Raw genomic sequence first — 24,414 nt, 5'->3', positions numbered from 1 at the left:
CAGCGAAAGGTGGCAACCCTGCTCCCACTTGGGGAGCTGCCCTACCCGATGGGACATAGGAACAGATGATGCTTTTCCAGCTGGCACAGCACAGCTCCAACCTCCCCCCGCAGGAGTTTGCTGGTGTTTAGCCCAGCCACCAGCTTGGTGGCTGCACATCCTGAGGGACACAGAAAAGGAGGAGCGATGTGGGGCCTTGGCCTAAGGACATCCCTTTTGTTCCTGGGCATAGAGCAGTCTGTCTTAACCCCATGGAAATCATGTGTAAGCAGAAGGAGCAAGATCACGAAGACTGGGCTTAACAAACCATAAGCTAGAACATTTGAGCAGGTACAAACAGGAGATGGCACAATTTTAATTGCCCATTCATGACACACAAAGGCTGTGACAGCTGCTAAGTGACACCCTCGGTGGCCATGTGCTGCCCCACTGCCAACCAAGCCCTGGGAGCTGACGGCAGGGCCAGCTGTCACCAAAACTGCCTAACCTCTGCAGAAAAACCCGCGCTGCAGGACAGCCACACCTGCAGGCAGCCGTTTGTCACCTGGCTTTGGACACTTCCTTACCTCTCCCTTTCCCCACATCACCTTTTCCTCTGCTCCTGCTGCCTTCGCCAAGGGTGAACACAGTGCATGCTTACTTTCCCACTGGAGGCATTCCCTGGCGCCAGGTAAGCATGCTATGGCACCATGGAATTATACCCAGAAACACCAGCTTTTTAAAGAAAAGCTTTTTAAAGAAAAGCCATTTACACCACACCAAGTGTAGAAGTGTCCTGGGAGTCTATAGCCAAGGAGTTGGCAGCAGATTCATTGGCAAGCACCTCGTGTCCTCCTGACACCACTTGTCAGTCACCGCGGGATCACTTTGCAGAGATAATGTCAGTACTTCCTCCAAGCATGGCCAAGATGGGACAGGACCAATTGCCTCACCAGCCTTTCACCCCATCCCCTGTGTCTGCTGGCCCACTGGGCGACACCAGAGTTCTTCTGCCAGGAAGGCTGACCCAGGGGCCCCCTCAAGGTTTATCTGCAGGCACATAACAAGCCCAGCACAGGTATGCAAATCACATGAAACCTCGGTGGCCATGACTCAGCTGGAAGATAGGAAACACGTAGGAGACTGCCCATTTCGTGAGATTTCACATGCGTGCCTGAACTCTGACCATGCTGCTTGCGGATCCTCCTACCTTGGGCCGGGGTGCAAGGAATTCCACCTCCTTCAGTCACCAGCTTGAGGACGCTTGTATTTCACAAGACAGATGAGTGTGCACAGTTGTGCACCACTGCTGTGGTGCTGAGACAAAAACAAGCCCTCCCAAAACAAGGGCAGGCAGCTGCCTTGAATCAAAGCAGAGGCTGGTCCAGCTCAAAGGCTGGTCTCCATCAGAGGGCAAAAGGAGATGCTAGGAAAGGGTAAATGTGGCACGGGTACAGACTGCCCGACCGTTCCCCCAGCCTCCAAGCTGGAAGGGACATGATGTTCATGTGTTTTGTAGCCATGGTGGGTTTCACTTCTGTGAAATCCTGCTTCCCCCTTCAACTCAGGAGCTGCTAGGAGGGGGCAGCAACTCTCCCCATATGCAGGGCCTCACCAGGGCTCCCTTGCCTTCAAACATCAAAGGGCGGATGAACATTGGAGTGGCTGCTTTACAGACCTGGGTTGTATCCACCCAACAGCACATTTTCCAAACAGAAATTATAGCTCACTTAGTCATTCAGGCATGGCTCCATGCCTTTAGTCCTCCTTGCTGCTTTTCTCCAAACCTTCCCTGCTCCTCTCAATCCTTCCAGAGATGCTGGTGCTGGGGGCACACAGGGACTGTGTGGGGGTGAGACACCAATTTGAAGAGTGGCACAAGGCTTTCCTGCTTTGTTTCTGCTTTGTAACTGGGAAAGATGATTCAGTGTTCATTTTCATGCACATTGAGCTATCTGAAATAGCCCCAGGCCTTGCTATGAGTGGCCTGGCTCACTGCTGCCTCAGTACATAATCTTGTTTGTGGATCTGGGGCTTCTTCCCTTCCCCCCTTGTCTATCACTTGATCTTTATCTCAACTGAATTTCAGTTGCCTGGTGTTGTAATGGTTGTCAGTACTCCTCCTAGCTGGCACTTGTCCCCATGAACCTGAGTAATCCAATCACCACAGCAAAGCCGTGTCATCTCATCCTCATTCTCTTTTCCAGGTCACTCATGAATGTGTTGAAAACACATGTGACCAATGCAAAGATCTCTTTTCACTGCAAAAACTGACTGCTGACTCCTACACCCTCCTTCCTGTTTTCATACTAATTATGGGGCCAAGTAAGGAGTTTCCCTCTTTACCAGCAAGTTCCCTTAAAAACTGGGCTGAAAGCAGACTGGGAATTTTTGGGGGGAAGCAGTGTGGGCACTCTGAGCCCAGACTCCCTGGGAAATGCTGCTCCCGTCCTGGGGCCCCTCCACAGGAGCCTCCCCACCTGCCCACAGGCCCTGTCCCTGCACAGACACCCAGGACACGCAGCAGATTCAGCAGTCGGCTTTTCCCTGAAGTTCCTTCAGCCCTTCTTAGAAAAGAACGTCAGATCTTTTCCTACTCCCAGTCCCTGGGGGCTGGAGCACTTGCGAATGAATGACTAGAGGCCACACGTCACAAGCAGCTGCTTCACCCTCCCTTTCCTTCTGGGGAACATTGCCTGGCCCAAGACACTTGTTGCTGTTTACCTTTGCTTTCTAACCTTTCCTCTGCAGATGCTCTGAGGAGCCCCCCAAAGGAAGGTGGAAGAAACTGCTCAGGCTCTTGTAGGGCTAACAGTGGGGTAAAAGCTTCATCTGTCTTTTCTGTTATGGCCTCTTCCTGATCCTCATCCCTCCAACATCCTGCAGCAGGTTATTAGTCCTGGAGTGCTTTGTGAGAGGTTTCCATCAGCAAGCTGATAGCACTTCCTCTTCTTCTCCTCTCTGCCTCTCAACAAACAGCCTCGTGACACCATCTGTTCTTCCAGCCCTACTCCATGCCTGCATCCTGAGGAGAGAGCTTAGCAGGGGAGCAGGAGGGAACAGGTATTGCTGCCTTCTCCCTTGACTTGCTCTCTGCAAAGTGCTCTGCTTTGCCAGGCCTTGGCCAGCAGAAAAAAAACCTCTTACAAGGTGCTCTGTGCAGCACCCTCACCCCACAGAAGGGTGGGGTCCCTGGGCAATGTTTCTGACCCATTTCACCTCACTCCCTGCACTCCTCCATGGACAAGAGGAGAGGCACCTCTAAACCCCCTCTGCCTTTGGGCTTGCTGCACGAGCAGCCACCACAAACTCCTCACAAAGCAGCAGCTGTCGATACTGACCCTGCTCCCAGCACTTGCCCTTATCTCAGATGCCGGGTGGTGCAGGGGGAGCATTCAGCCCTGGTATGTTTTGAACTGCGTAGACCAGCGGCTGCAAAGTCCCTTATCTGGAGAGTTCAAGGAGCCCTGAGAGGCTCCCTGGGGGCCCTTGCCCCAGGCAGGTAAAGTGATCCGGCTGAGCAGCAAATTCCCCAGGGCCTGGCGGGACTCCAGCACTGTCCTTGAAGGGATTCCCACCAGGTAGAGGGCAGAGGACAGTGAACAGGGCAGAACCAGCCTTAAAACTACCCCGGGTGGCACAACTGGGACTACCCCACCCATTACTGAGTCCCAGGAAGCCCTGGACATCCACCTCTTCAGCGGGGCAGCTGAGTGGGTTCCCAGCCCTGACGTTATGGGTCAAATGCCATCGATGGCAGCCCCACGATGAACCCACACACCTCTCTCCTCAGCACATGGCAAGTGCCCAAGCCCAGGTGCAATCTGGTCCCTGGCCAGAGAAAACCCCCCAGGAGCAGAGATGGGTGCTGCTGCCCAGCATCCCATCAAACACTGCAGAGGGACATTGTAATGTCACAGCAACAGGCTTACCAGAAGGGCAGGGTGGTCCCAGCCCCTTGCTCCTTGTCACTTCAGGCTGCAGGACGATGCAGGGACAATGCAGCCTTGGGAGAGGTAGGAAAAGGCCCACAAATATTGGAGCCGTTGCCTGCTCCAGGGCTGGTGGTTTGGGGATGCAGGAGGAGATACAAGCGCCTGGGGGAGGGCAGGAGCAGGGGGGAAACGTCATTTATGAGCAGGCGTCAGAGAGATAAGCTGATCTCAGGAGACTGTTTGCAGGACACGATTCTTCCAAGAAGCTGGTTTCTTTGATGGCACCTGCTTAGGCTGCTCTCCTCAGGGAAAGGACCATCCCCTGCAAGCCACAACCCCAGCTTGCTTCTTTGGAGGCTGTGCAAGGAGACATGTTTTTCCAGGGCTAGCTTCAGTCTCTGTTTGTTGGAAATTTAGAAAAATAAAGACTCTTTCTCCCAAGGGCAGAGGGAGGGATTTGCTGAGGGCTTCACTCAGCACAGCTGCAGAAGCCTCCAAGCCCAGGCAGAAAACACCTCCAGGACCTGGATGGTGCTTCCAGGCAGCTTTCAGCACATCCAGGAGCTGCAAGGAGGTGGGGAGGGGCAGAGGGTGACCCACTATGGGCAAGCACAGCTCACACCAAGCTCATGACACCTGACCATGGTTTCTTGAGGGACAACCATGGGTTTAGGGAGAGCCTGAGGATGCCTCACCCCAGACATTCATCCTCACCCAGCAATCCTCGGCAGCCAGCAGACCCTCACAGCCCATGTCTGCAGGGCTGCTCCAAGTCCCAAGGGGTGCCAGGATGGCCAATGGACGAGCTGCCCGGGGGCCATGGGGAGGGGAAGTGCTGCGGGAAGGGGTACTTCCCTGGAATCGATCTGGGGGGCTGCAGCAGGAAGAAGTACAATGGCAGGAAACCACATTTCCGCTTCCAAATGGAGAAAACCTTACAGGACACCTGGGGAGAACAACCAGACATTATTAATGTAAAATTCAGCTGGGAGCACAAGGAGCAGCCAGAGGCAGCCCCGAGCTGGAAGCGGGTCCTCCTTGCATGGAAGAGCCTGGGTCTTGATACAGTAGTGGCACAGGCCGCCACGTGCCAGGACAACCATGCACAGAGGACAAAGGCAATCCCAACCAACACAAGGCACAGTTACGGCTCTTGCCTGCCCACAGCCTGGCTATCCCCACAGGCACGTCCTTATTTCCACCTGGTCAAGTGGGAAGAGGGATGCTCCCTGGTGAGCTGGGACAGCACTTAGGTAAATCCCCTTGGGATGTGGCTGTCAGATGCACCTCTTTTGCATTAGCAGCTTTCCCTCTTCCTGCATTCATGCTTGCTCAAGATGAATCCCTGTCTCTCTCTGCACCATGGTATCTTGGTTGGCCACACCTTGGGCAGCAGCTAAAGCAGGTCAGAGGGATGGGCTGAGCCTACAGGACCATGACCCACTTCCCCCTCCTGTCTGCAGCTGAGGGGAGCAAAGGTGAGACACGAAAAAAGGAGCCCACAGCAAAACAGGATGAGACCAAAACAGCTCTTGGCCAGACAAGTCTGAAGATAAGAACTCACTGAATGCGTGGGAGGAAACCCAGGGAATAGGATCCCACAGCTGAGGAAAGAAGAGGGGTAAGATGAATTTTTCCATAGCCTGCCATCTCCTGGGCTTGGTAGGGCCATATCTACCAACATCTGGCATCCCCAGGGTGCTGGGATGTAGAGTGGAGATGATTCCCCCTTCATTGCTTCATGTTCCTGGCTCCAGGACTGAGTTCAGAGCTGGCAGACTAGGAAGGAGTCAGGCCAGGAACAACATAAGGGAGCTGAGCATGGAGAAACCTGCACTGAGGGTCCGGAGGAGAAGGATGGGGACAGTTTACATTTGAGAGGTCCTCAAAACAGTCCTGCTGTGAGAGGCAAGGCAGAAGGGGCTTGGAGGGCTCAGCTTAATCACTCTCCCACCCCAAATGCCACACTGCCCTTTACAGGAACTCCTTTCCCCAAGGAGAGTATGAGCCCTCACTCACTTGTCCCAAAAACAGGGATGCTCCTAGAGGAGAAGGAAAAGCTGGCAGCCAACCAGCAGTGAGAGCACCTGCCTGCAGCAACCCCCTGCCCACTGCCAACTGGCCACCTCCTGCACCCCACAGCACCTCCACCTCCCAGGAGAGAGGCTGTTCTTCCAGCTCTGGCTCCTTCCTCTATGGAGCCAGTTCAAAGGTGAAGAGTTGGCAGGATCCTCAGCAGGCAAGAGCTGTCCAAATCCAATGGGAGCTGCTGAACTGCTGTCCCCCAAGAAGGTGAGAGAGCATCCCCAGGGCTGGACAAAGTGAACCCTGGCGTCATGCCTGGATAGCCCAGCAGAAGGCTGCAAGTCCTGTTTGGGATACTGGCCCAGGAGCAGAGATCATTTTGCTCCCCCTCAGCAGTTTTTTGGAGGCTGGTCTGGGCTGCACAGCTGTTTCCAATTTAGTGGAGGACAGAGAAAGGAAATCAGAGCCAGAACAACACAATCTTCCCTTGGTGTCACCATCTCCCAAGCTTCCAAAATTCGGAGAGGAAATTCCTCCCCACTGAGCAGCAGGCCCCTTGGCAGAGGATGGGACAGACATGCAGGAGCCAATCACCCTGGCATGTGGTGAGTCAAGGTTGACTCTGTCCTCTGCATGTCCCAGTGGCCAGGACAGAAATACATGGGTTATTTTGGGCCCCCACAGACCAAAGGATCTTTTCGCTTGTAGGCCAGCTCAGAATAGGGGCCCTTGGCTGACCACTGCTTTTGGCATTAAATGTCTCAGCCCTATTGAGAAAGGGGATGGTGAGTACAAAAGCAGGTCCTGGGACCTGTCAGGGTCCTGTGCTCTTTGTCAGCCACCTGTCCTGCCAAGATCCTGCTCACTGCCCGGACAGCCACAGCACCTTGCAAATCCCGAACTGGCTTCCGATGCTAAATGCAGCTATTTCACAGTGGCTCTACTCCAGAGACAGGGAGTGTCTATGACCCCCTCACCTCAAAAACCCACTTTGTCCCAGCCAAGGGACACCCCACAATCCCCAGAAACAAAATGAAGGGGAAGGGATGGATACCCTGTCTGGGTCTGCCTGTGCCAAATCCACTGACTTCCAAAGCTGCAGCCATTTCCAAAGAGAGGGGTAAAGCCGTCCCGACAAGTCCCAGGACTTGAAGGGACTCGAGGAGCCTGCACATTTCCCAGCAGGGTAGATGCTGCCTGCTGAGACCTGGGTTTGCCATATCCCTGCTCTGTGGCAGACACAGAAGAGCTGTGTGGGCAACACACGATCTGTGGACCGAGGAGAGGAAAGCCAAGGAGGCAGTGTGCTGTCAGTGATGTGGTGCAAGCAAAGGAGCTGGAGCAAACATCCAGGGCAGAAGCACCATCTCTGGCACCCTCCTCCCTGAATAACACAGGTTCTCCAAAGAGCCTGGCAGGACTGAGGTCTCACAAGAGGAGGAGTCAAAGCAAGACTTGAGGCAGACGCCTCCTTTGGAGCAAATAAGTCAGAACCCAAACCTCCCACCCTTGGCAATGGCCTTGGCTAAACAGCAGCAAACAGGAAAATCTTTATGCAAGTAGGATCAGGCAGGGAGACCAAACAGGAGGTGGGACCGCTGTGTCTGCCCAAATGCCATCAAAACAGAGTCTCACACACAACCAACAATAACAAGCCCAGCCACAAGTTGGGAAAGAGCAAGTCACATCCCCTCCAAATCCCAGCCTGTGCTGCTACATCCGTGCAAACAGCCACCGCCCATTGTGCCACGGCCATATCGCAGCCTGTCTGCCACCCTGAACATCCTCAGGATGTCTCAGGGAAGGACAGAAAACTCTGGATGAGAGCCACCGAGTGCTCTGCTCTTGTGGAAGTGGCACTTTGAAGCCACTGGCATTGGCTGGCAGGCTCCAGCAGCCTCTCAGCCTCCCCAGATTAATGTGGGGAGCAGAGGAGATGAAGGTGCCTCTGGACACCCTGCTGGGAGACCCAAGGTTACAGCAGCCTCCACTGAGGGGAGCTGGCCATCTGGCCAGGTGTCCTGTCAGGGCTTGCCTGGGTGGATGCTGATGTACTTCCACAGTGATGCCAGGTGACAGGGAGCCCAGGGCCTGAGTCTTGCTGAAGCAGTCCCTTCTGATACACTGCAGTCCCTTCACAGCCACAGGGAAAGAAGGGCGGGACAGCAGACTTGTGTGTTGAGTACCGAATGCCAGGCTATTTACTGATACTGGGTTTTGTTTCTGGTCAACGGCTTCACTACTGGAGCAAGCCCAGCTGCAGAGCCCAGGAAGGGGGAGTGCAGTGCTCTTCAGCACCTTCCTCATCACCCTGCAAGGCATGGATTCTGACCCACATCACGTGGGCACCCCACAGCCACTGCCTCCAGCCCTATTCAGGAACATGCTAGCAGATCAATGTCCTGATGTGGTTCACCACACAGACACGCCAGCCTTGCCACGAGGAGTGGGTGTGAAGACGGGAAGGAGAAGCTGCAGGGTAGGGTGGATCACTTCATAATAGCTTGGCTGTGTTGCCGTTGGTCTCTCTCCTCCTGTGGTTAATGGATAACACTCCTGCCTTTGCCAGGATGCCATGAAGACCCACCCAACCCTGCCATCCTCAGCCACAGCCCAACGCCTACGTACCCTGATGGGATGAAAGCACCATGCACTGTGTGCACCCTGCAGCAGTGGGCTCCCTGTGGGGGCTGAAGTCCAGTCCAGAGCAAATACCATCAGGGACCTGAGGGAACAGCACTGAGGGAGGATAAAAAAATGGAATTGCCTCCAACTCGGTCCTGAGGCCAGGAAATGACAACGCCTGTCATGGACAGAGCAAGCAAGGCAGATAAGGCTGGCATCTCTTTCAACCCTGAGCCTTGGGCAGGACTGAGAAGCCGGATCTTTCACCAGTCCCTCCTGCCTCCCTGGCTCCTCCCAGGGGTTGTCCCCAAGCTTAAAACGGGGGTTTCTCTCACTAGGGTTTACTATGACCATGAACAAAAGCTACAGCAAAGCTCCAAAGCCCTGATGGGCTCAAGCCAGGTGAACAGGCCCTCGGCTGCAGGTTTAAACTGTGCCTGTGGTTGGATGTGCTGGGCAAAATGAACCAGGCAGGGATGAGGACTGTGTTTGGAGCCTCATCTTGGGCAGCAGAGGACACGCCAAGCAGGGTAACCCAGGAAGGACACCCTTCTCCCCAGCAGCTTTGAAGGAGGCTGGAGCCAGTTCAGTGTCAGTCTGGGGACACAGATACACATTCAGGTTGATAGCTGGCCCTTGGCACAGCATGACTGATGACACAGTCCTGCTACAGTGACTGAGCCTCGGTATGTGGCCAGAGCAAGCTGCTCAGCAGGTGGGATGTTGATGGCATAACCCTCCAGTCCCACTGCTGCTGCCCACCCAGTCACATCCCTCCCAGCCCTGCTCTTCCCCTCCAGCCCCTGCCTGCCTCCTCCCTCTGCAGCTTCCTGGTCTGGACACTCCATGAATTTCCAGCTGGAAATTTCACAGTGAGGTGCCTTCCTATCAGACTAGTCCTAAAGGAAATGAACTAAAGCAAGTCTCACTGGCAGTTGTGTGGCGGGAAGAAGCAAGAAGGCTCTGTGGAAATCTGCCTGACTTCCTGCTGACAGCTTCTGCATGAGCCACCAGGCAAGCAATAGGTCTCTGCTCCCTTCTGGCCCCAAGGAAAATTGGTCTCCTGGAGATGAAGCCTGACTGTGCTCACCCACAGCTTAACCAAGAGGCTGAAGGATAGCCTTGAGCACTGCACCCAGAATGCCAGGCTCTCCAATTTGTGTCACAGTTAATCCATGACAGAGACCTTTGAGCCTCCCCTTTCTTGGGGACTGGTGAGACCACGAAAAAGCCTGCTCCAAGCCAGAGCAGGACCAAAATAAAGGTCACAACAGTGACTTTTTCACACCATTGCCATCAGCAATGAAATTACCAAGGACTTACTAGCACTATTCCAACACAACAGCTTCCCTTGTCTCATGGGAACAACAATCCTCAGATGCATTCCTCATGCAGCATCACAGCTCCTCTCCCACATGGGGACCCCAGAGCCCACGTAACAGCCCTCCTCCCAGCTAGGTCCACGGAATCTGCAGTGGGAGATGGGGTGCAGTACTGTGCTGCAGTCTCAGCTGGGGCACTGAGACCCTCCGGACCACACATCCTGATACAACCAAACCCACCCAAACTCTGCCCTTACTCTGCACACTTCTTTCCCCATCTCTCTTCTTGCACACTCTTAGCCTAAGAAGCAATTAGTCTTTATAGCACTGCTTAATCAAATCATAATAGCTGTGTGGATGGTAAAACCCTGACTCCTGCCCAGCTGCAAATGCCTGTAGCTTGTTTTGCGTAGTGCTTTGGGCTCAGCTTGTTGGCAGCTGAGTTAGTATGGAGATGAGATTTTGAGAGCTGGCAGTCCTGCAGTGCAGTGCTGGGCTGGCAGGGGACTCAGGACAGAGCTTGGTGTTGGGAAGGCTCAGGAAGGCACAGGGAGGTAAGCGAGGGGTCAGTAAGGAGTTGGCAAGGACCGCAAACAAACAGAATTCCGTAGATGAGAGCGGGCGTTGCAGCTTCCGTAACACTTGCCAAGGGCCTGGACGTTACACTGAACAAAAACAACCAAGATCTACACGTGTCCCATGGAAACCACCACAAGTTGTTTGCTGGCTTCCTAAAGCCAGTGGCTGGTGCCTTCCCATTTGGACAGGGCACATAGGTGGTCCTGGGCTCCCTCTATTACAGTGGGCTGGTGCCTAAGCCCTGCCTCTGCCAGGAGAACTGGGAATGAAGCTGGGCTGTGAAGAAGGTGCAGCACGAGAGTGGGTGAACGGGTGCCTTGTCCTCTGCACCCTGGCTTAGCCCTATACCACAGCAAGGAATAAGACAGGTCAGGCCATGGCTCATCTTCAAAGAGGAAGAGGCTCATTAACACCTCCCAGCCCAAGATAATGAGAGCAGGGATGCCATGCTGGGGAACTGATGCCAGTAGTTAATTATGCAGCTTGGCGAGGAATGGAGAAGAGGGACAACTGCAGGATGGAGGTACCGTACTGTCTTGGGTGCTGGTGTCACATCTGCTGATTTAAGCTGAACTGAGTTTCTTCAGCCTCGTCACTCCACGTAGAGTCTCCACCTCTTGTCTGCACTAGTTGTGGAGGGGCAAGTCATCCTGCAAAGCATTTTTCTCGGGCTGATGTTACAGCCCTTATTGCCAAAAAGAAAGTTCCTTTGCTCTGTGAAAATCTTTTTAGTGAGCCAAAAGCAAGCCTCATTTTCTAGGAGCAAAAAATAATGGCAGGAGCGCTTTGGAGGGCATATGTATGGTGTCAGCACTGGACTGACATTATCAATGACCCATGAAGACATGCATGAAGACAACCAGTGAACCCAAGGGGAAAGCATCCCTGCACAGTCACACCCTGATACAGCTTTGTAGAGAAGGCAGGCTCAAGGGAGCCTGAGGCTGTCCAGCAGCTTGCAGGTGCTGGTGAATGAAAACAATGCCACCAAGCTGGGATGCAGTGCAGGAGGAGAGTGGGATTTCCCATGTCGGCACTCACAGAAGTCCCTCAACTGTGTCTGCTCACAACAGGCAACCGAGGGGCCATTGGGCTGCTTTCTGATTCAGAGCAGCCGGGAAGTGCATCCAGCTGTGGCCAACAGCTGCACAAATTCCCCCTGCAGCCCCTAGCCCTGGGATCAAGGACACAGGCTTTACTTGTCTGCGATCCCACAGCTCAAGGGCTTAGCCGCTGCTGCCTTCCCACACAGTCTGCAATTCCACAGCCCATTCCCGAGAGGCAGATGGGAGCGCTGGTGAGTACAGGCAGGGACTGTGTTGGTCTGGCAGCAATAGCATCTAGCAGGGGTGTGAGGCTCAGGTTTAACTACAGGGGTGAGGAGGACAGCACAAAAGGGCTCTTCAAGGAGCTCTTGGCACTTCTGTCTGGACCAGGCTCTCCATTAACGCTGACGGTTTACTCGGGAATGGAAAGAAGCGCTCATTGAAATCATCCACACTATCCCACAGCCAACTGGGAGCATTTTCTTAAGCAGGACCTGGAGCAACCCCGACCCAGCAGTTTTTCCTGCCAGCCAAGGGGGCTCTGCCCCACTTGTGGCACAGCAGCACATGGCACCCTGCCCACGCACCTGCCAGCGGGCCCGCAGCACGCCCGCCGGCTGAGGCGTGCTGGCAGACTCTGCCGTGCACACGTGCACTGCTCGGCAGGGATGTGCACCTCTGCAGCCGGGGGGAGCGCGGCACAAGTCCTGCATCCCAGCTGTCGGAGCACCACTGCGCTTTGCATCCACAGAGCCGCGCGCTGGCCGCTCCGCATCCCCAAAACCACATGCTCTCCCCCCGGCATTAACTATGAAAGCGGATTTGTAGTTGCCGTGCAAGGTAGCAAGGAAGACCCTCCCCCGAGGAGCAGCATCTGTGCCTCACACACGCCCTGCCCGGTCCTCCAAGCCGCGGCTCGCCCGCCGCCTCTCCCCGCGCTGTGGCGCCAATCCTGAGCCCGGGGTATCCCCCGGCTCCCTCCGAGGACTCCCCACGCACCCGGCAGCTTTGAAACGCCGCGCCGAGCCTCGCAGGGAAGCGGGGTGGCCAAAAGTTCGGCGACTTGGAGCCAGTACCCCGAACCCGAGCGCACATCGCTTCCCGCCGGCTACGGCTTCTTGTCTGCCCGCTGCGGATGGGAGCCCGCCGCCTCCGAGCCGCTCTCCGCCTCTTGCCGCCTTCAGCGCCACGCGGTTTCCGCGTGGGAGAGGCGGGGGGTATTCCCGCTTCCCGCCCATTCCCCGTCCCTCCTCGCCCCCGGGATAAAAGGGGTAAGAGGAGCCGCGACCCCTCCGCGGGCACCCGTGCGCACTTGGGACTGAACCCACCTGCACAGCGCTCTCCGCGCCGCCCTGCGTTCTAGTGCTGTCCCTTCCCGGGCCCGCCTGTCCCTGGCTCCCCCCACTGCCGCGCCTACCGCATATCCACGCCCCGCATGTGGCGGGAAATCTCCGCGGGTCGGAGGTTACACACACACACACATATATATGTATATATATATTTTATATCTACATATATATTGTGTATTCTATATAATATATTAATATATTAATATGTGATATATTAATATGTGCTATAAATGTACAATATCTTATATATAACATTATATATTTTTTATATTTTTAATATATGTATATAAAAAATAACTTTCTTGAGTTAGTGATCTAGTGGGTGTCATCCCTGCCCGTGTCAGCCTTAATGATCCTTAAGGCCCCTTTCAACCCAAACCATTTGCGATGCTATAAGTCACAGAGAAGATTAAAGACAGCTTTTTGCACTGTGTATTCGTGGTGGTGCTACCCAGGGTGGCAGGGAATGTGGAGAGCCATGTGAACCTTATCAATCCCCTCATATTCGGAGGATAGAAGTACTGTGTGTAGTCAGTATCCAAAGGGCAGGCAAAAGCTCTAAGATTATTTTTTTTTTTCTGACTGCCGCCTCCAGGTTCCTATCTCTCCATAATTGGTATCTGCCCCGCTGTGATAAAACCCTGTTGCTTAGCTGAAGTGCAAACGTGGAGGATTTCTCAGGTACTTTGTCCCTTAGCAAAGGTGAGTGCACCTGAATTTAACCTTATATTCGTGCGGTTAAACAGTCACAGAAATATTTTTTATGTAGCTGGGTGTTTAAAGGAGAACAGGGTACTCCTGGCTCTCTCCATACACTGTGCTGTGCAGGAAGAGGCAGTGGCACCAGAAAGTCTCTGCAGCAGCTTTGACCATTGAAACATTTGTTCCATTAATAAACAGCCTCAGCAAATTCTCTGCAGATGGTGATCAGTTTAGGTTAGAAATTAAAACCAGAAGTTAAAACACCCCCGAAAGCTCTGGCAGATTCTTATTCTCACGCTCTTCCAGCAAGATGATCTCTAACACACATCTTCCTGCAGAATCCAAGCACCAAGCTTGTATTTTAAGACAGACCTACAAAACATTGCCACATGAGCAGAAAGTCCTCAAAGTTCAAGAAAAAGGCAGTGGTAACAGGGCTGAGACAGCTGCCGGTGCTTTCTGATCTGCAACAATGACACCGTGGAGTACCACCCTGAGGAAAAGACCACTTCACTGATCTTCTCAGTAGCAGCCTCTGCAGCTGGATCTCTCTCTCTGCACTGGCCATAGATATTTGTCATGGTTATGGGCTTCTGGGGTCAGATAGTAGGGTACACTAACAATATGAGCAGAGCGGCAGACAATGCTGCCAGATAGTAACACAGGAGGCTCTTTTCTTAAATTTAAGATCCATATCAGATCAAATTAAATTTAAAAGCTCTCATCTCCAATTAAAACTCCCAGGCTGCATCTCCCAGGCAATGACAGATCCAAGCCTTGGGCCTGCCTTTTCTCAGCCCCCTATCTGTAAGCCGTTCTGATCTGGAAGGTTTTCTGGGTAAGCTGCAACACAGACAAGAGCTCTCCTCTCCCCACCTTGCCTCATCTTTTCTCTCCTCTCCTATCTCCTCTCTTCTTTGCAAAATCCAAACAAAACAGAAAAGCAAGGTTGCCTGCTTGGGATGTCTCATGTCACCTCCTCTCTAGCTTTGAGATGTGCCATTTTGTGACCCACAGAGCCCCACAAGCCTCCTTGGTAGTCCCTGGAACATGGATGCCACAGCAGCTTGAGCGCCGTGTTTCTCCTTGTGATATCCACACTTGCTCCTCAGCAGCATGAGCTAAAATTTGAGCATCTCTACAATTTTATTTTTCTATGTAAGCTCCAACTTTAGCACAGACTAAAAGCTGTGAGAACCAATTCCTCCAGGAACCTGAGCACAGGGTCCAGACTGGTGCCGCCCAGCCAAACTGACACTTGTGCTTCCAGGAGCCAGGACAAGGCTCTCAGCCTCAACCATTATAGCCTCAGACCCCATCGGGAGGAGAAACACCACAAAATTTACCTTTGAGTGGATATTCCAGGAAGTTTCTCCTTCAGGACAGGGCGGGTGTAGCCGCTGCCTCACCCCAGGCTTTCAGCAGCAGGGTGCATAGCACTTACCATCATCACCCAAGTACAGGATTAAATGTTCTCTAATTTGCAGCTCCGGTCCTGTCTGCACAGCCACGCCCGCAATCACTGGAATCAAGCATCTCTCAACAGAGACGCCTCTCACTGGAGATGGAGGGTTTGAAATCCATTAGTGATGAATGGCTCACTGGTGACCGCAGGCAGACAGGCCAGCAGACAGATCCCAGGGAAGGCACAGACAAAGGCTCCTAAGCACAGCACCGGCTGCTGGCTGCTTCCTGCACACACCTCTGCACCCACCCAGCCTGGAGGACAGGGTCTAACGATGTCTTCTCTTGTGCAGGCAGGAGACCTGGAGTGAGCAAGACACCATGGAGTGAAGAAGGCTAAGTCTGGGAGAGAAATGAGTGTCCTTTAAAATCCAGCCCTGGCTGCTGCAGGACAGGAGACATTTTGCTCAAAATTCTCTTCTCCGTAGAGGCACTTCGGCCCCTCAGGAAGCACGGCTTCTCCCAAGAGTGATGCAAGTCTTTGGGTTGTGTAATGTCAATGGTAGCATGCCGTTTCAGAGGGGTGACACCTCCTCCATGGTGCATGGGAAGGTAACAAATTGCACAGCCCATAACAGCTCGTTTATTGCCCCACAAACATGAACCCTTGCTGCACGGCCAAGTGGCCTTGCTTCATCTTGGCAAAGGTGTTTCAAGAACCCTCTGCTCCCAAGTGACTCTCACGTTATCATCTTCACCTCTGCGTGTACAATAACAAACCTCCTAGAAAAATAAACAGCTACAAAAACAGTCTCTGCTCCCAACTGTGCTTTGCCCAGCACTGGTACTGGGCCCACCACTGTATGACCCACAGAGCTAGATGTTTCTCCCCTGAGTAATTCAGGCAAGGAAAAAAGGCAGCCTTGACTGGGGCCCGGGGGCTTGCTGTGTTCCCACCCTCTCCATCCCCAAAGCAGCAGCACAGTGCCAAAACACACTGCTGCTGTTGGCAGATTGCTGTGCTCCCCAGAGCAAAGGGAGATAGAAGGCAAGGAAGGAAGGCAGCCAGCAAAGCCTCTCCCTTACATAAGGCTGAGAGTCCCATGGACATGCTTCCCAGAACATGCTGGTGGGGCTGAAGCTGCCCAGCCCTTTGAGTTTTCTTTCTGAAAACTCGAACATGCACTGCAGGCATTGCAATGCCATCACCTGGAGCTCAATTTGTACGCTCTGCTCACAGCTAGTTTGTAACAGGCAGAACAAACAAGCGAAATGCTCTCCCTTCAGTGATGCTTGCTGCCAAACCTTTCACAAAAGCTGCTTTTTTTTTTTTTTTTCCCTCCTCCCTTGTAGCAATTCCCTGCTTTAACTAAAGCTATGAAATCCAAAAGGGGAAAACAAACAAACAGCTGGTTTGGAAAGCAAGAACAAAAAGGGAGATTTATTCCAGGCAGTGGATAATGCATCATAGGAGCTAAAGGAATATTTTTGGTGCCTCTTGGGCAATATGAGTTTTAGGGCCTGAGGAGCTAGGCAGCATTTGCAGGCACTTAATGTTTCCAGAATCCTTTACACTTGGCACCCACGTCGACCGTTTTTCTTGGAGATTTGCAAGCACTTTGCAACCATACATTAACTAACCCACCAGCCCTCCTCTGCAATGAGATTTTCCTTTCCCTGTAATGTGCCTGTGCTAGGGACAGGGTAAACTGAGGCATGGCAAGGCCATCAGCCTGCAGCAGAGCTGAGGCCAGGGGGCTGCATGCTATCCAGCTCTCCTTGCCATTGCAAAACCACCCTTCCCTTGGCAAGCATGACCCACACTGACTGCATTTCACTCCACTGGATCCTGGCTGCCCTGTTCTAGAGGAAGGCATGGGCAGGTCAGCTCATAGAGTGTCTGCACTGGCACTCAGTTCCATGGAGCAGAGAAACAGAGAGCCAGTATGTCTGAAAGGCAGAGCAGGCAGACAGGAGTGGAATGGCAAGCAGATCAGCAGCTGTATCCAATTGCCTGCATGTGTGGCAAGGCAGCCGTATGGGGAAAGGGGGAAGAGGGACATTTTAATCAGTCACATGGAGGGAGACAGAAGATGCTGAACCTCTGTCAAGTGCCAGCAGGTTATTAACCTATTGGCCAATGGGGGCAAAAAAACCTACTACAGGCTTCTGGGAATCCAGTTATAACAAGACTACAGTGATCATGGATGCTTTGATAGTCAACAAAGCATCTCAGCCTGTTGCCGAGGTCAGCAAATGGCTCGGGGACTGATCATTTTAGTTTTGCTATTCCCTTGCTGATCCTGGCTGACCCTGGAGCAGGGTCCTGGCTGAAGAGCTGCTGGCAGACTCTTTTTGGGGTGGGAGATCTCCAGTCATTGCTTGCAGGACTGCTGATGGTGATGCCTGGGCTCTTGGTGCCTTGACCTGTATTTTGGGATGAGGTGGTAGGGCAGAGGTCATGCTCACCTGATGGCCTGAGCCTTGCTGGGATGAGGTGGGGAAGGGGAGGGCTGCAATACCCTCCTGAACTCTGCCTGTGGCACAAAGATTCAGCTGGCACATCACCACTTGCAGGGAGCCACGCAGACCTCCAGCATCCTGTCGTCCCTCTGCTTCCTTGCACGACTTGACCTGCAGGGATAAAGTCAGGCAGCAGCCTGTGACTTTTTCGCTAGTGGGCTGAGGGCAGCAGGAGCTCACTGGCAGCAGCAGAGCAGCCCTGAGTGAAACCTTACAAGGAAAGGCAGGGGAGAGAGAGGCCCTTGCTGCCAAACGGCCCCATCACCTCCCCATGCTAAGCATCCCCCTTTGCTGGTAGCACAGAGATGCAATGTGGTAATACCACTACCCACGAAGTCCCGGTGAGCAAATAGTCTGGAAACATGACAAGGAAGGGCCTCCACGTGCCTCCAGCCCAGTGGCAGTGGCAGGGCCATGGGTGTTTTCCAGCTGGGCAAGCAGAAACAAATCCCATTGTCCGCTGATTGGTCACAGCTCAGCAAGGGCCCCATGGTGCCCACAGGGCTCCTGGGACCTGGCATGGACAGTGGGGTCCAGTCAAGCTCCATCCCCCTCTCAGGCTGCTGGAGGTGGGGGCAGCCTGCCCCAAAGGAACAGCAGCATCTTTGGGACACAGGGCATCTCCCTGCTGTCAGGCTGGGGGACACAAGCTCCTCTGCCCAAGCCACTTCTGGCCACCATGTCCTGGGCACAACCCTTCCAATCCCTCCATCCCCATCCCTCTGCCTCCCTCCCTGCACTACTGTTGCCCTCTCCTGAGCTCCAACTGCCCATTTGCTTTCTCCTACAAGCGTTAAGGGAGTAAATACTGACTAATGGTACCAATTAGCAGCTGAGCTGCTGGGTGCTAGTTACTGAGTGACAGCTGTGCCACACTGGCCAAGGGTGAAATGTTGCTTCACTGCAGGCAGTCTCCACCTGCCGGGGCCCAAGCTGAGGCTTGGATAAACTCAAGACACACAGTCCAGGCTCCCATTTGTACCAGAGGAAACGGTTAACCCCTGGCTCAGCGGCAGGCAGGAATACCCTGTGGCATTCAGAAAAGGTAACCCTGGGGCACAGACCCCTCCAAGTACCCCGTCGTGGTGTCACCCCAGGTCTCCTTGGCAGAGGATGGAGCTGGTGCTGGCAGAGGGAACCACACTATAGCCAAGGTCATCTGGCCCATTGAAGCAGTGCCGGGGGCACATCCTCCTCCTTAGCTGAAAGCACCAGTCTCCCACGATGGAGCAGAGCCATTAAGGAAGTTGGCTGGCACTCAGCCACACTCGTAAAACACTGCAGGGGAGCTGTGGGCTGCTGGGAACCAGGGAACCTGACAAGAGGAAGAGGGGTGGCAGCTGCTGTGTGGTCCTGTTCCCTCCTAGACAAAGTCCATCCACACCCCAGTGGAGCAAGGTGCCCACTGACTCCCAGGGTCTCTGAGAACCACCTAAAAGGCAGAAGGTGGCTTTCTGTGGGATGGGTGAATGCCAGCTCTGGAGGATAGCCTGAAGCAGTGGCTCCCCATCAGCCTTCCCGAGGCACCTTGGTGGCAGCAGACAGAGCCGTGCTCCAGCTTTCCAGTAGTGCTGCTGCAGCCAGAGTCTGCCCATCCTGCACGGCAGGGCAGGGCCAAGGTGCCTACCTGTTCTCCCAGCCAGCCTGCTCCCTGGGCAGTCTCTGTGGTCACTGGCACCACAGGGACCATGGCACACGGCCACCTGCAGAGATGAGGGCTCCAAACACAGGTCCAGGAGCTCTCACAGCCGTGCCAGCCCTGGTCTGTGCCCGGCCCAACATTTGCTGGCTGGTGTGGAGGATTCCGCTCTGTGCAAATGTCTGGCAAGGCTGACTAAATCCTGTCTGGAGACTAAGTCCATCCAGTCATGCTTTCCCTTTTGGGCAAATCAGCAGCGGAGCTGTGGTTGAATGCTCCTAAACATCCCCCAGGGAGGTCTCCAGGAGGGCCCTTTCCCACAGTTTCCAACAGTACCAGCCGTTCATAATTTCTTCTCCTTGCCACTCATGCTTCCGCAGGTTCCCAAGCTGAAACGAGGCCCCCAGGCCACCCAGTGGAACACAACCATGAGACATCAAAAGAAGGGCAGGCCAAACCCATGACCCAGCAGCCCAGCTGCCGGGGTACCACTGGGACTGCCCTCCCCACTTCCCCAGCCCCTCTGCAAAGCTCACTGTCCACTTGCGGGCAGAGGACGCTCTAACACGGATCAGGGAGGAGGGAACCCTCGGGGGGTCCTGCACCCCTCACACGAGGGGCTGGTGTACGCGGCTCGGAGCCTGCAGTGCCCCGCAGCCATGCTGCCGGGGGAGGGCGGCCGCGTTTGCCTGTCCCCGGGGTGGAGGCACTGGCCTCTGGCCCCTTCCCACCCCCTCTGCGGAGCTGCCCGACCCCGAGGGGCTGCGGGCGCTGCGCGGCCCGCCCCGGCCGGGCGCTGAGTCCCCGCAAACTCATCGGCGGGGCGCGGGCCGGCGCTGCCCCCTGGCGGGGCCGCGGGGCACGGCGGCAGGCGCGGGCCCGCCCCCGGCGTCACCGGGAGCGAGCACGGGGAGCGCACGGGGAGCGCACGGGGAAGGAATTAGCCGGGAGCGGGCTTAAGCGGCTCCGCCGCATGCGGACGCCGGCGTGGGGAAGCAGCATGGGGGAAGCGCGGCAGTGGCGAGCTGGTGGGAGAAGGTCTGGCGTTCCAGGGTGGGGAGGCATCCGAAGCCAGCCCTCGGCCACGCGGTTTAGGGAAGGGTAGGCACGGCTCCGAGCACTGGGGTCACCAGGAGGATCAGGAGGCAGTGAGCGGCAGCAGGGAGACGCGGAAATAAACGGCACTGGGAGGCAAGCGCAGAGAGTGAGACAGGGCGCCCCGAAGCGTGGGCTTGTTGTGTGTGCCGTGCTAACCCATGGGGGAACTGGGGATGAGTGGGAGCCGGGAAATCTGGGAGTAAGCAAGGAAGTCCGAGGGCAGAAGCAGGAGCAGCCGGGAAATCTGGGAGTAAGCAAGGAAGTCCGAGGGCAGAAGCAGGAACTTTTTGTTTGAAGTTGGTTTAAAGAATCAGAGTTTGCCTATAGGTAACACACGGTGCAGAAGGGCAGGGATAGTGTTAGGATGCAGATTTCAGGGTCAGGATGGATCACATGAGGACACAAAGCCGTGACAGTCACCCTGAACATGGTAACTGTCCTGCAGGCCTGTGCTTGCTGCTCAGCTGCAGGCCACAGAGGAAGGAGTCCTGGCTGGTCCCCTGAGAACCCCGAGTTCCACAGGGATGGGAAAAGGTTCGAAGTGCACCTCCTCAGCATAGGTTACTTCTCAAAAGGCAGCTTGCCTGTTTCTCTCCTTGCTCCTGGGCTGAGGCATCCAGAAGCACCCTTGTGCCACAGACCCCAGTCCCTCAGGGACAAGAGGAGCTCCTGGCACTACCCTCTCGGGGCCTCAGGCTTATTCTGTACATCCATACTCAGCTGATAGGGACTCAGTCTCCAGGGAAACAGCCTGCTTTTCTAACACTGCTGCCCAGACTCAGTAAATCTCTTTCCTGGCAAGCCAGATGACAAAAGTCAGCCTGGACAACAGTGGTGACTGGCTTCCCACAAAGATCCCTCTTCTGGGGAGGAGCTGCAGACATCACCAACCCCCTGTTTTCTCCACTCTCCACACAGGATCTACCATCTCCAGAGGATGCAAGCAGGTGGGAAAGTCTCACCTGACTTTTGCTAGTGTTGTGTCCTGGGATGGTAGAGTTGGGAAGCTTCACAGCAGATCTGAGCTGCTGTGAACTGCCCAGAAGTGCTGCTGCTGGCCCTGCTTTGCATTTGCACTCATGGGGGTGCTGGGTTCCCTGCAAAAAAGCAGGCTTCTCAAGAAGGAAAAGCTCCACAAAACCCTAGCTTTCTGGAGAGCCCTGAAGGGTCTTGTTGCTGGCAGTAGCTCAGGGCAGGGCTGCCTGCTCTGATGTAGGACAGGCTTCTCCACCACTGCTGCCCAGTATCTCCCATCCTGCTGGTCCCAGTGACATCGAGCTTGCCTTCAGGGACGCTCTGGGCATTCCTGGCAGGGAATGGCAGGACTTCTTATATGTCTGTGCAAAAAACAGGGCAGCGCAGCTGAGGCTCCTCCACCACATCCTCCATCACCTTCCCTGCACAAGCCCCAGGATCGTGAGAGATAAATTTCACTATCTCCTACCATCCAGCTGTGCCAGCTTCCCTCATTCCCTATGTTTTCTGATCCATTTCAGCCCCCACAGCACCTGCTCCCTTCCTAGGACAGCTCCAGGGCACTGGAGGGAGGAGGACAAAAAGCAGCAGTGGGGAACCTGTTTTCTCACCTCTTGCATTGAGACCTTTACTGGGGCAGCAGAGCAGTGCCCTGACCTTGAGAGGCACCAATGATTTGTACTGATTTGGGTGAAGAGCCATGCTATGAACCCTGCTCTGCCTGTACCTTCACCTCTCTTCTGCCTGCACGCGAGGTCAGGCTCCTGCAAACAGGGCTTGGGCCATGCCTTGGACTCAGAATGCGGCCAGGATCTCTGTGCTGGGCCAAATCACACCGAGGGCAACCAGGGAATGGTGCCTGGGGAGAAACGACCTGCGTGGGCAATGGTGCAAGGGGGGAGGGCAAGCTCCCAGCGGTCAGCCTACAAATAGAAAGGGTCATGGGAGAATGCAGAGCTACAGGGACAAAGGGCCGGCAAGAGGCGAATGGGGTTGTAGAAGTTCTGGCAGGGAGATGAGCGGTGGCACAGCCCCAGGACCCCAAAGAACGCGGAGGGCTCCCTGGAGGTGTTCCCTGCGGGGCAGCACCCCCGGGGCCCTACAGGAACATGTAACCGGCGGGGCAGGGAGGGAGCCAGCACTCAGGGAAGGCTGGGACTCACGCAGGAGAGTGACGGAGCCAGTAAGCGGTGGCCATGCCAGTGGTCGCGTGACATCCCCACGGACAGGGGAACCAAACACCGTCCCCAGCTGGCTGTTTCGGGGAATGGCGAAAGGGGAAGCGTTTCTTTCCCCGTGGTACAGTGTTCCCGGGACAGGCTCCCTGGCCAGCCCCGCGGCGGTCCTGCAGAGGGAGGGTCAGGAAAGGCAGCAGCACCCAGCACCGGCAGGAGCGGGGCCGGTGGGACAGCCGGCAGCCCGCGCAGCCCCGGCCGCTCGGCACGGCCGCGGGACGGCTGCCAGGGCTTCCCGCCGGGAGCCCCGCTCCGGCCCAGCACCCACCCGCCCCCGAGGCAGCCGGGGCACCGCCGCGTCGCTTACACGTTTTCCCGGGAGTTGCCGGCTCCTTCCCGCGGCGCCGCCGCCTGCAGGGCACGGTCCTGTCCCGCAGCGCCCGGTGCCAGCGCTGCCGGCCGCGGCAGGCCGGGTCCTAGCGCTTCCCGCCGCGCCAAGGGCACCGCGCGGCCGGGCTGGGACAGCCTCGGCTCCGCGGCCGCCTGATTGCGGCCCGGTGCCCCCACCCCGCGCACCCCGCTTTGACCCGGCCCCCCCCTACAGCTGCATCCGCCGCACCTGAGAGCGGAAGGCTGCTGGGGTGGCCCCGCTATCGCAGCTCCGGCACAGAAATCTCCAGAGTTCCGGCTTTTCCCCAGCGTCTCCCCTCTTCCTGGAACAGACGGCTGGCCCTACTGCCCTGGTAGGGGGGCATAGCCGTGCACTTTGCCTAGGCAAGGAGGGCAGGGTGCCGGCAGCCAGCCCCTCCACTGGTGCTCCCCGCTTTCACTTCCTCCTGCGCCGGGCTCAGGCTCCGAACTCTCCTTGCAGCTCTGGGACTAGAAAGCTCCGGACCCTGGTTGGGGTCCCTCAGTGTGTGATGGTGCCGGAGCTCAGCACAGGCTCCCGGCTGCAGGGTGACCTTGCAGCAGGACTGCCGAGTCCCCGAAATGGGGGACAAGACCTTGGCTCAGCGGAGGAGGCTGGAGCCAGACCCTCTCCTTGGTGCCCGGCAGAACAAGGCACAGCAGGACAGTGCTTACTCGGGTCAGCTCCCTGCCTGCACCCTGCCCTTACCTTGATAGCTCAGCTCTCCTGGTGCCAGGTGATGCTGCCTGCAGATTTCTCACTGCCTGGTGCCAAGCACGGTTGGGATTTCCCACAGCAGCAGGACCAGGGTGCAGAGGCTTTGCCACCCTACAGGCTCTGCAGCCGGAGTGGGTTTCAGAGCCCTGGCGCTGGCTGGGGCTGGCTGAGCACGGCTTCCGCTGGCTCAGCAGGTGGAGGCTGCATGCACGGGCAGATTAGTGGTGGGGAGGGGAGGAATTGGCTTCTGCCATAGGAACTACAGGCAGGATTCGTCAGCGGGTTGCTGTGGGGCCAAGTGCCAGACAGGGGAGGAGAGAGGGGAGGCTGTGGGGGGGCAGCCGCATCGGGGGGACAGTGAAGCCTGTACAAGGGGGGTACTGAAAGCAGTGCTGCAGGTGCCAGGATCGTCCCTGGGATGGTGTTAGCTCTCTAGTGGCACAAATCACCCCGTGCTCCTGTGCTGGACTAGGGCCATGGTGGGACCCTTGCCGAGCTCCTGCCCTACCATGGGTCAGCATCGACCCCTGGGGCTAGCAGGGGGGCCCTTAGTAAAGCACCCTGCACCCACTGCCCCTCTGCCGGGCCCCGCAGCTGCTCAGGAATGAACTGGCACCAGCCCACCAGCTGCTCTCCTGGTATTTGCAGCCGGAGCTGGAATGTTGTGCCTTGGCCTCTTCACCGGCCCGGACAGGCCTGGCCCCTGCCCAGGGCATCTCCCCTCCCAGCCTTACCATCCTGCTCATCGTTTCCCATTAAGGAAGTGCAGGCAGCTGAGTTTTGGTGCTGGAGGAAAACAGGTGTCAGAGCCAAGAGGGATGGAGCCAAGTGGAGGGTGGTAAGACACAGGGGAAGCTCAGAAAGCACACCCGCGCCCACACAGCAGCACCTCGCACCGGCATTCCCTGCACC

The 24,414-nt window shown here is 55.8% G+C and overlaps 1 protein-coding gene across 4 annotated transcripts in view; it reads right to left on the bottom strand.

Annotated features, from left to right (window-relative positions):
- The window catches only part of SLC29A1 (solute carrier family 29 member 1 (Augustine blood group)), a 34,160-nt gene extending 10,525 nt beyond the window's left edge, over positions 1 to 23,635 (bottom strand). The window contains exons 1-2 of one of the 4 annotated variants that reach the window (XM_066178409.1): positions 23,494 to 23,635; positions 17,436 to 17,600 (exon numbers count right to left, since the gene is read on the bottom strand). The gene's annotated coding sequence lies outside the window, so the exon portion shown is untranslated. Of the gene's footprint in view, positions 1 to 3,911; positions 4,013 to 12,839; positions 12,898 to 15,006; positions 15,153 to 17,435; positions 17,601 to 23,493 lie in introns of those variants that run through there. The other 3 variants (XM_066178407.1, XM_066178410.1, XM_066178411.1) reach the window with 3 other exon arrangements.
- Between the last annotated feature and the right edge of the window lie 779 nt (positions 23,636 to 24,414).

Source organism: Chamaea fasciata, unplaced genomic scaffold (assembly GCF_029207755.1).
Source record: "Chamaea fasciata isolate MVZ Bird 193981 ecotype frontalis unplaced genomic scaffold, bChaFas1.0.hap1 SCAF_3, whole genome shotgun sequence".
Lineage (NCBI taxonomy): Eukaryota > Metazoa > Chordata > Aves > Passeriformes > Sylviidae > Chamaea > Chamaea fasciata.
The sequence above is the reverse complement of the archived record's forward strand: the minus strand, read 5'-3'. Positions and strand labels throughout refer to the sequence as shown.